Source organism: Hibiscus syriacus, unplaced genomic scaffold (assembly GCF_006381635.1).
Source record: "Hibiscus syriacus cultivar Baekdansim isolate YM2019G1 unplaced genomic scaffold, ASM638163v2 tig00002847_pilon, whole genome shotgun sequence".
Classification (NCBI taxonomy): domain Eukaryota; kingdom Viridiplantae; phylum Streptophyta; class Magnoliopsida; order Malvales; family Malvaceae; genus Hibiscus; species Hibiscus syriacus.
This window is the reverse complement of record NW_024061949.1, coordinates 25,417-36,349: the sequence shown is the minus strand read 5'-3', so window position 1 is coordinate 36,349 and position 10,933 is coordinate 25,417. Positions and strand designations below refer to the sequence as shown.

The 10,933-nt window shown below is 34.8% G+C and overlaps 1 pseudogene; it reads right to left on the bottom strand.

Moving 5' to 3' along the window:
* Positions 1–2,746: 2,746 nt before the first annotated feature.
* Positions 2,747–7,515, bottom strand: LOC120160032 (annotated as a pseudogene).
* Positions 7,516–10,933: the final 3,418 nt, after the last annotated feature.

The window sequence follows — 10,933 nt, the reverse complement described above, 5'->3', positions numbered from 1 at the left end:
TAGAAGACGTCTGCAGACATAAGACTACATCTAAACCGTGCAGACCACGCGCAGACGTTATAAGAGATTTTGTCTTCTAAAAAACAAACGGTCTGCGAAGCCCAATGTCTGCGTGTGGTCTGCACGGCGCAAACATAAGATCTTTGCAGACCTTACACAATAAAAACAAACACCACCGAAGTCTCTTCATGGATTGTATCTGAGCGAAGCTATAAAGATATAATGAGTCGTTATTCCATCTGAATTGAAATATTAACGTAGAAACGATCCTCTAATATAATTGCTTGCTACACACTATGTACTATGAAATCTCTTGACAATCAAAGAGCTACTCTTTCAATAAAATTTAAAAGATTACTTTATATATTATTTTAAAAAATAATATTACATTACTTTTTATTAGAATAAAGTTCATGTTCAATTTTGTAAGGAATGTAGTTGGCAAATGCTTTGTAGGTATAGTATTACCAAACAAGCATTTAATCATGTTGCGATGAACAAATTGAAAAAAAAACAATTGATTTAAAACTGAATTTGTGGTTAATCCAAGGGGATAATAATTTAGAAACAAACTAAAATCTTATAAACATATTTTAAGAGTAGTTGGCAAATGAGTTTTACGTCACTCATTAAAAATCTATTTTATCAACACAAGATTAAGGTTTTATAAGGAGAAAAGAGTACCCACTAATCGATTAATCAAGATGGTAACAAATTATTTTTTATAATGGTGTCAATGAAATCGGGATAATCCAATCGAAAGAGAAAAGAGACATTGGAATCGAGAGGTCTTGTAGTCAAAATATAAGCCACACGATTTGCATCACGACTAATATAAGACACAATACATCTAGAAAAGCTACTGCATGAGAACTCCCAATGTTGATTCATCCTCGTCCCCGCCATTGAATTTGCTAACCACTATTGTAGAATCAAGCTCGATAAGAACGTTCTGTCATCCTTCCTCCACTGCCAGATTAACAATCGCGGGGAAACCCATACAGTTCAGCAATCCTGAGATCGAAACAGCCAAGTGAAATTGTCGACAGTCCACCTACGACAACCCCTTGATCATTACGTGCAATAACCCCCTGCAAGCTTGGACACAGGATTGAAAGCTCCATCGGCATTCAACTTAATCATCGTCCCCTGTGGAGGCAACCACCGAATAGATGAACTCATTCGGCGAGCCGAATTATCCTTGGAATGTTGAGCAGCCAACAAATCACAATGGAGCGTTCTAGCGTTAGCAACTAAGACCCATGGCGATTGGGAACGTTCATCATGAACGAGGGAATTCCTCTTTCAAAATTAAATGCCTAAATTATATCCTAATTTAAGTTCGAGGGTCAAATTTATTTTTTTTAAAATTCAAGAGCTTGTTTGATTTTTTAAAAATACAAATACTTTAAATTTAAAATATAAAAATATCATTAATTATTAATATTACTTATTAAATAAAAAATGTTATGTTTAGTTTTAAAATAATATTATTTAATTTAATTTACTATTTTTGTTCCATTGAAATTACAAAAGTCGGTTTTTTCATTTTTTGTGAAGCTCAATACTAGCAGTGATCTCTTCTGATTGTCGTGCGATTGTTCCAGTTGTGTTCAAGGCATAAGAATATCCGGGGGCCCAATAATCATATTTTTACCCTTTTTTAATACACCAATATGGTGATTCATTTAAATTAATATAAAGTTAAAGTAATTTTATATATTTTAATAATTTGCAAAGATTAATATCTCGATAATTTGAAGTTCATATTTTATATTCTATTCACTTAAATTATATATTGATTAACAACAGAATTTTAGATAATATGATAAAGATCGAATTGATTCATAATTTTACATATATGACAAACATAGTACATTAATATTTGATAGTTGGATTATTAAAATATTAATTGTACGAAAAGTTATAGAAATATATATTATGCTTTCTTTCATGTAGTTGTAAATTCTCATTATCCTTATTTTCATTAATACACGAACAATCCTTTTTATTTTAATTTTTTTGTAATTTCAATAAAAATAATAAACTAAAAATAATAATATTTTAAAATAAATATAACCTATTTTTTATTTAATAAATAATACTAAAATTAATGGCATTTTTTTACTTAACTTTTTAATATTTTATATTTAAAATTTAGAATATTTATATATATATTTTAGAAAAAATAAAAAAAAATTAAATTTAAAAAAAATATTTGATCCTCGAATTTAAAAAAAATAACCTATCAATCTTTCATCTTCTACCATAAACTATCACATCAACACTTTGAATCCCTACATTAACGAAATATCATATTAACATCATAACAATCAACAACGAAAATCTTTTATCATGTCATGTGAATATCGTAACGATAAATGAAAAAAAATCGTTAACCAAAAGATCACAATGTGTTTTTTTTAAGTTTGAAGGTCATTGAAAATGAAAAATTTCGAGGGCCACGATTCTTTTGAAAACAATACAAGAGCCTCAGCTACCATTTTAGCAATATCTTTTATTTTATTTTATTTATATTAACTGCAAAGATATTGATTCAGTCCGTACGGGCGATTGATATTTTCATTGTGATGATGGATGAATCAGATTACCAACAAATATTAAATGTAGTGATAAGATTTCTCTTATTGGAAATAGTTCTCACGCATATCTGCAAATGTTTTTTTATTATTATTTTTTTTTCATTTTTCCTACTTTCATGAGTGATGGGAGCTTGAAATAGTTCAAACTGCAGCAAAAAAAAAGTGGTCCGAACGAACCAGTAACACAGTGCCACGTCAGGATATATTACGTCCATTGATGTGAGGAGGGACGATGGAGATGCCTTGTCTAGAGAGCTCAGCTAGCACGCTATCAGTGGAAGGAGGCTTGAGGCCTAAAGGCAAAGGTAACCATGGCTTGTTTATTGCTTCCTTCACAACCTTGTCAACTACTTCCTCCGCCTGTAAAATTCAATTCAAGCATACACGTTCAATGGAAGAAACACTGAAGCATTCTTTTCGTAACTATTCCAGTGTGCCGTGTAGGTTTAAACACAAGTAATGGAAGTGGTCGAAAATAATAAGCTTAGAAAGATGGATTACCGGCTGATGTTCAACGGAAATTTGAGGCATGCCGCTTCTGTTATCCACAGTGCTAGAATAATGAAATGCAGATGCATTCTGCAGGTTCGGATTCACAGGAATACCAGAAAAAGATATTAAAATTCATTCATATACTTTATTTATGTGTGTGTGTGTATATATCCAAAAGGATCGTTATATGTATGTTGAGAACTACTCACTTGAGTGAATGTAGAAGAATATCCAAGAGGTGGGGGCACAACAGGACAACCCCATGCATCAGCATGCACCTGAATCATAAAAACGAAAAAGAAAAAGATCATACACCAAATATGTAGCTGCATTTCAAATCTTTTTCTATGCACTGTAACATGCTTGTTAATGGAGTCAGCCAAGAATTTAAGAATATGAAATAGTAAATAATTAACTTACCCCTGCATATGGATTCCAATGCCAATTTTCAGGTGATTGCCAAGGGGGTAACTATGTGAGCTCCACATCTGGATGCTGGATGGAGGAGGAGGAGGTCCCCACATGGGATAGGGTTGACCTACCGGGACAACATGACTCGAGTAATGTGGCGGGAAGGCCATGATCGGTTTATGTGGATTACAACTCCTTTGCATTAGATCTCTCTGTGGCCACCTTCGATCATCCTCCTTCGGCAAAATGTGCCTTCTATGCATTCTATATTTCTGTTTCACAAACAACAGGCGAATCGTTTTCAGCCACGAGTAGAAAACTTATTCACCAGTGTTCAAGCCGAAGAAACAAAGAAAAGGGCAAAATCTGACAGTACTGTTATGTAAACAAGGTTAAATGTCATGTATATTGCAATGTCTACATCCACTAAGCTTATAACAAAGGAAACCATTCTTTAGAAGAAAAAGTGTAACCGGAATTGAATTTTCAACAGGAACAAGCAGTGGACTACATAGTGAATGAAAAGCACTGGAATTGTAGAATCAGATCGTGCGTTTATCAGAAAGGCAAAACTGATACCAACCTGGAGATGACTGGCAACATTATGCCGTGTCAAGCCTTCTACTTTCATTAGCTCTAGTATTCGAGAAGGGATAGCCTGATCTATACCTAGTTCGTCCACTGCCTGCACAAATTTCTTCTGGAGTTCTGGAGTCCACTCTACCTGAGAATTCAAACCCGAAAAAGTACTTAACTAGTACACTCATATAAAATTGTATAAAAAAAACTTAATCATAACTGTTCAAAGGAAATTAACCAATAAAAGTTCGATGGGAACACTATTTCTCCAAGTCAAAGCATGCTGAAAAGTTGGGATATTAAGCATTAACAAAATATTGCAAACAGTACAGCTCGATAGATGATTCTAATCTATAATCCATCCAGCCTACTTTCAACTTTTTCCTTGATTACGAGCAAGAGTTACCCCAAACTTGATCCTAGGGCTTATAACAATGGAAAAAAGAAAAAGACGATATCGGTTAATGATAAACTTCCTCCTAAACTTTGTGGTGTAATCTGAAGAACAAGATAATGGAAGCAAATAATTACATGAAAAAACTGGAAGTAATGTTTAATGATGGCTGGTAAACAGCTTTCTAAATGTCAAAGTTTTAAAATCTCAAAAACCGATCAACCTATGTGGGACAATGTGATGGTAGATAAGTGAATAGCAAATGCTCTCAGTAAGACGTGTTTCCTAAGCAGGTATCTGACAAAAGATAGTGGCACAACTACTGGACAAGTGCAAGATATGCTGCAAGCTTAAGGGAGCGTTGCCATAAGCTAAGTTCTTTTAAAAACTTGTCAACTTTTTCCAATAAAAGACAAGGTATGAATTATATACATATATATTACGAGCTAAATTACCTTCAATTTTTTCGATTAGCTTTGTTTGGACAAGAACTATGAATGCCAGAAACTGAATTGGGGTTTTCAGCAACAACATGAGAATCTTTTTTATTTTCTTCGCTTTGTGTTTGAGAGCACAGGGTACTCTCGCCCTTGGTACCATCACTAAGTCGGCCTCCACTTTTACTCTTGTCCCTCTTGGTCCCTGGGGTTGGCCAAGGGGTGCAGTTACTTCAGCAATTGAATTGTCACTGGTAGTGTCGACAGATTTGGATTCTCCATCTTGCTCGCTGCTCTCTTTTTCAGTCGAGCAGTTAGTATGATCATGGCAATCTCCATTGGCTAACAACCTTCCTCCCTGCTCTAGATGTGGTGTTGAAGGAGCTGAGTACTTATCACTTACTGTTGATGGTTCAGGGTCAATTTCATGAGTCACAGATGCATCTTCAGCTTTATCCGAGTCTTCATTCTTAGGTTCTCCATTTTCCAATTTTAAATGCAACATTGAAACCAAGGATTCTTTAACAGGCTTTAGTGATTCAGAAAGGTCTTTTCCAGCAGCATTGAATGCCTGTAAAGGACTAATAAATGAGAATTTATATGAAAAAGTACCTTAGACTCTTAGTTGCCATTTCCATGTAATTCAGCAGTATCCAGATCAACCTTATGAACAACATGCTGCCAAATATTCCGGAGTTTCTCCTCAGACAAAGGTTTCCTAAGAAACTCAACTGCACCAAGCTGAAAATATGATGGCAAAGCATTAGTAATTATAGAGTGTGGAAAAGAATCTTGGCAACACTATATGATTTCAGTCAGGATGACGTGTGCAATGAAACTTAAAAGTTCTGTAAGGCAAAAAATTTCATCGGAAAAATCCAATGTGTCTCTATGGACAGTAGACTAAGAAGAAAGTATTAAGATGGTTAAGAATCTAAAATATTTTGAATTGAAAACTTGGTTTGACACATGTGCGGCAGAAAAAACATGAAAACAGCTCGGTGTATGGTACGCTGAAATAAATCTTACCGCTATGCACTTCATCATGGTGCTGATGCAATGAATATTTGAAGTCACTGAAATGAGAACGATTTACAACAGCATTAAGAATTAGACAAAATAAGCCCAACAACCATGATTTACTTTCACGGATGCCAATAAAAACTTATGTACAGGGTGATTAAACAGTGTTTCATATGATAGAATTTGAAGATCTACAGCAAAAACAGGCAGGTGAAGTCTCCAAACTTACTAATGGTGGCAAGTCCTTTGCGGTTTCAAGGAACTTGAAACTCCCATTGTTATTATTGTACTATTAACCTGCATCATACATGCTATTAGTATAAAGCGCCATGTGAAGGACCAATGTGGCAAAGGATTACTATGTATGACAAAGCAAAAGTAGCTTATGATTATATAATGTAAATTTCTAGTAGTACAAGTTCCAAAACAAAGATCATGCTGAAGGCTATAACCATGTGCTTATGACAAATCATCAACACTTGAAGCGTGTATGTTGTAGAAATCATCAAAGTCCATTCATTACCTCTACAATGGCTACATGGAAACTTTCAGGTCTACTTAAAACCGCCGAAAGAGCTTCATTCTCGTTGCAGAAGGTATAAACTGCAAAAGGCAAAATAACTTTCTCATACATTCAGAGAGAAATAAAAGTAGAAAACGATACAGAAGCAAAGGCAAAATCAAGAAAATACATGATAACTATAAAGATAGAGTATAAACATAACATTTAATTACCGTTTGCAAATGAAACGGTAAATATATACATCTGTATTTCATTTTTCATAAATTTATTTCACTGAACAGGAGATTTTTAGGGGGAGAACATAACTGAAGTGAAATAGGCATCCAGAACAGCTAAAGTCTGAAATTTGATATACTATTAAAAGAAAATTTTCTATACACAAGCCTTTTCCAGAAACCCCAAACCTTCAGCCCCACCCCATAAAAAGGGAAAAGAAGATTCATTCCTTTTCATCAAATTGAGTATTAAAATATCCAATGGCTACAAAAACAATTACCTTTTGTTACTTTAATTGTTCATGTGGAAGAGAAAATCTATTTATAGCAGAGGCAAGCTCATGCAGCAAATTTACTCCTTTTGTAGAGCTCATGAAAGAACCAAATCCAACCAAAAACTACAAATCTAAAGCAATGGAGCTATAGCAGGTAGCAGATATGCTTTGAGGACAGAGATGGGACCAACATAGTTAAGAGAGAAAGAATAATCATGTGAAGTGAAAACAAAAAGAAACTAGAGACTTCTAATTCAGGTAAAAAAGGGTGGATTCTAAGTTCTAACCAATATAGTCCATTGCTTCAAGCTTTGATTTTAACTCGGCAGCGGAATCGCTGTCCTCGTCGAGAAGAAGGACCTTGAGACCCTTTGGAAAATCCTTCCATGCTGATAAATCATCTGCAGTGCAAATCATAGCTGGTTTGGCATCCTTTCTTAGGCAGCCGACAAGTGTTGCAATTTACTGCTTATCGAAATCTCTGCAATCACCACAAGAATTTTCCCATGAACGACAAAAATCCGCCAAATTAAACATGTTTTTTTGTGATATTTAGTTACTGAAAACATATTGGAGAGACCCCATTGCAAATGCTAAGGGTATTAACCCATAAAAAAGCTGTAATTAACAGAATTATCTTAATTAAATTCTACAGCATGATGGATTTGCTATGCATGCAACATCAGGTTGTTGATCATTTACCAAATCAAAACACTCCCATCTATAATTATTCGTCTATTAGCTACGAAACGAAAATTAGAGAAAGATCTTTTGGGCAACTACTAGACTAGTCTTGGACGACAAGAAGCAGACAAATAACCCATCAAATTTCCTCAGAACAAAGCCTAACAACAACCAAAAAAATTGGAAGAAAAAATCATTTGAAACATACTACACAAACAAAAACGATGATAAAAGAACATGTCATGCATGGTAAGAAGAAACATCAAATATTCCCAAAATTTTTGTAAGAAGAAAAGAAAGGAAGACCCACTTTCACTCGGTCTCTGAAAAGGAAGCTGCATGCAAAAAGAAGAATACAACCGAAAGATAAGGGAGGGAAAACCCCAGAAAGAAGGTGTTGGAGAATGACTATGTCGTTTAGGGGATAAACAATATTTTTATTTCTCGTCTCAAGTCTTTGTTGTTTCAACTACTACAAGTTCTTTCATTTTGGATGGCATATAGAAAGATTAAGGCTGAAAATAGTGGATGAAAAATGTAGGCATATAACTGCGTCCTTTGACAGAAGAGGGTGTCGATTTTTGTGTAGTGAACAGTTGCTATTAATCTCATGTAGACCACATAATATAAATATAAAATAATATATAAAAATAAAAGCTTTATTTACAACTTTTTATCCCCAAAAATTAAAGGTTCAAGATTCTTTTGTTCCTTCAAGTGACTTTGGGTAATTATTGAAGTTTTTCTGGGAAAAATTAATTGGGATCTTCATCTTCCTAGTAGGTTACGTACCAAATGTCTATAATATACTATGTATATATATATATATTTCAATTAAAAATTTAAAGAGCATAAATAATTAAAATGATATTAATATAACATAAGATATATAAAAGAAATAAAATTTAATATGATTTTATTTTATTTATCTTCAAAAATAAATAACAATTAAATTATAAATAATATAAATACATAATATCTGATATATTTTAAAATCTGAAATATCTACCGATTTTACTACAAAACTCATCATACAATATAAACTTCATAAATTATAAAAAGAGAAAATCGCCTCAGTGACCAAAAAAAAGTTATAATATACGATTTTAACCAACTTTTTTTGGATTTGCCAAAATGACCAACAAAATCGCAACGCGAAATAAAAATCGCAACGCGATCCCCAGAATCGCAAATCAGTTTCCAGAATCGCAAATCAGTTTCCAAAATCGCAACGCGATTCTTGAAAATCGCGATGCGATAGTACAAATTCGCATTGCGATTTTCCATAATCGCAACGCGAATATGAAAATCGCAACGCGAACACATAAATCGCAACGCGTATCCGTAAATCGCAACGTGTATCCGTAAATCGCAACGCGTATGGGTAAATCGCAATGCGTATCCGTATATCGCAACGCGTATCCGTAAATCGCAACGATAATACATAAAATCGCAACGCGTATCCGTAAATCGCAACGCGATATTTAAAGCGCCATTATAATCGCTACGCGTATTTTATTTTCAAATTACAAAAAGAATATTAAGACAAAATCCCGTAATCGCAACTCATAACCTAAAACCTAAATCACAACTCAGTCCCATCTCCATCTCTCACTCTCTACGGCGAAGAAATCCGTCCCCATCTCCGAAGATTTCCGTCCCCATCTCCGGCGAAATCCCTCACAACCATTCACGTCAGAAATCCCTCACAATATTCAGAAATGGAAAATCAACCTCCGAGGGTTAGTTTTTTTAATTATTTTTATTTTGAAATGTTTGCATTATTGTAGGTTTTTCATATTGAAACTGATGATAAGTTTACTGTCATTTCAATAATAGATTAACCATTTCACTTAGATTTCATTTCGCGTTACGATTCTGTCGTTGCGATTTTCATTTCGCGTTGCTATTCTCTCGTTGCGATTTTCAAGTTAGTATTTGTCTTTGTCTTTGTTCTGTCTTTTGGTTGAAGTAATGCAATCCATTCAAGTTTCAATTTGCAGAAAGTCGCAACGAGATAAATGAAAATCGCAACGAGAGAATGACTGTCGCAACGAGAGAATCGCAACGCGAAATGAAAATCGCAACGAGAGAATCGCAACGCGAAACCAAAATCGCATTGCGATTTTCATTTCGCGTTGCGATTCTCTCGTTGCGATTTTCATTTCGCGTTGCGATTCTCTCGTTGCGATTGTCATCTCGCGTTGCGATTCTCTCGTTGCGATTTTCATTTCAACCAAAAGACAAAACAGTGTTGCAAATTTTAGTTTCAAGAATAAACTACTACTTTTTATGTTTATTGTTTTTGGTATATCTTCACAGTGTAGTTTTTGGTATATCTAACTTGGTATGTTTATTGTTTTTGTAGAAATTTTTTTCGGCTCAATTGACCTTGAGAAATAAAGTCAGCCTGGCCACTACAATTGCAAAGAAGCTTTCACATGCTCAAAGACAATTGTTTGAGGAAACCTGCTTCGGGCCATGGCTGAGAGTACAGCATCCGGGTGGAGATGCTAATTTGACCCATTTGTGGCTTCAGACCATGACATCAAATCTACCCGACAGTATACAACGTGGTGAGGAAGAGATATGGTTTCATTTTCCACCAGCGTATACTTGCTTTGGGCGGAAGGAGTTCTGCTTAATCACTGGTCTACGATTCGGACACGATGATGTAGGCCGGTACACTCGTCATATCGCCCGCCCATCATGGTTATCCCGGTTTTTCCGGATGAGTCAATGGAGAAGCCGAACCTACATGTTGACGACCTGAAGAAATTATTTAATAAGAAAGCTGGTTTCACTCGGATGGAAGACGTCGATGTTGTCCGAGTATGCCTTCTACTACTTGTGTATGCCGGCTTTTAGGCAGAGAGGCCAGACAACCTATTCATCGGGAGCTAATAATATTGGTAGAGGACCTGAATGCATGGAATCTGTTTCCGTGGGGTTCGTATATATGGAAAGCTACCTGGACTAAGTTGTCGTCTGCCTTTGATGACCGCAAAAGTTTGCGGGGCGATGGGTCCAAATACACTTTGTCAGGCTTTGTTTGGGCCTTTAAGGTAAGAATTTCTATATAATGTTTCTAAAATTATAATTAATTATTTAACAATTACTAATTTTGTTATTATATTGTTTGTAGATTTGGATATTCGAGGCTTTCCCCAGCATGCGTACATATGCAATAAAAACGTCAAATGATATTCCCAGGGCTATTTCCTGGAAGAGGAAAACTCTGTTGGATTGGAAGACTTAATACCATATGCCACAATAAATAATGTAAGTTAACACAAA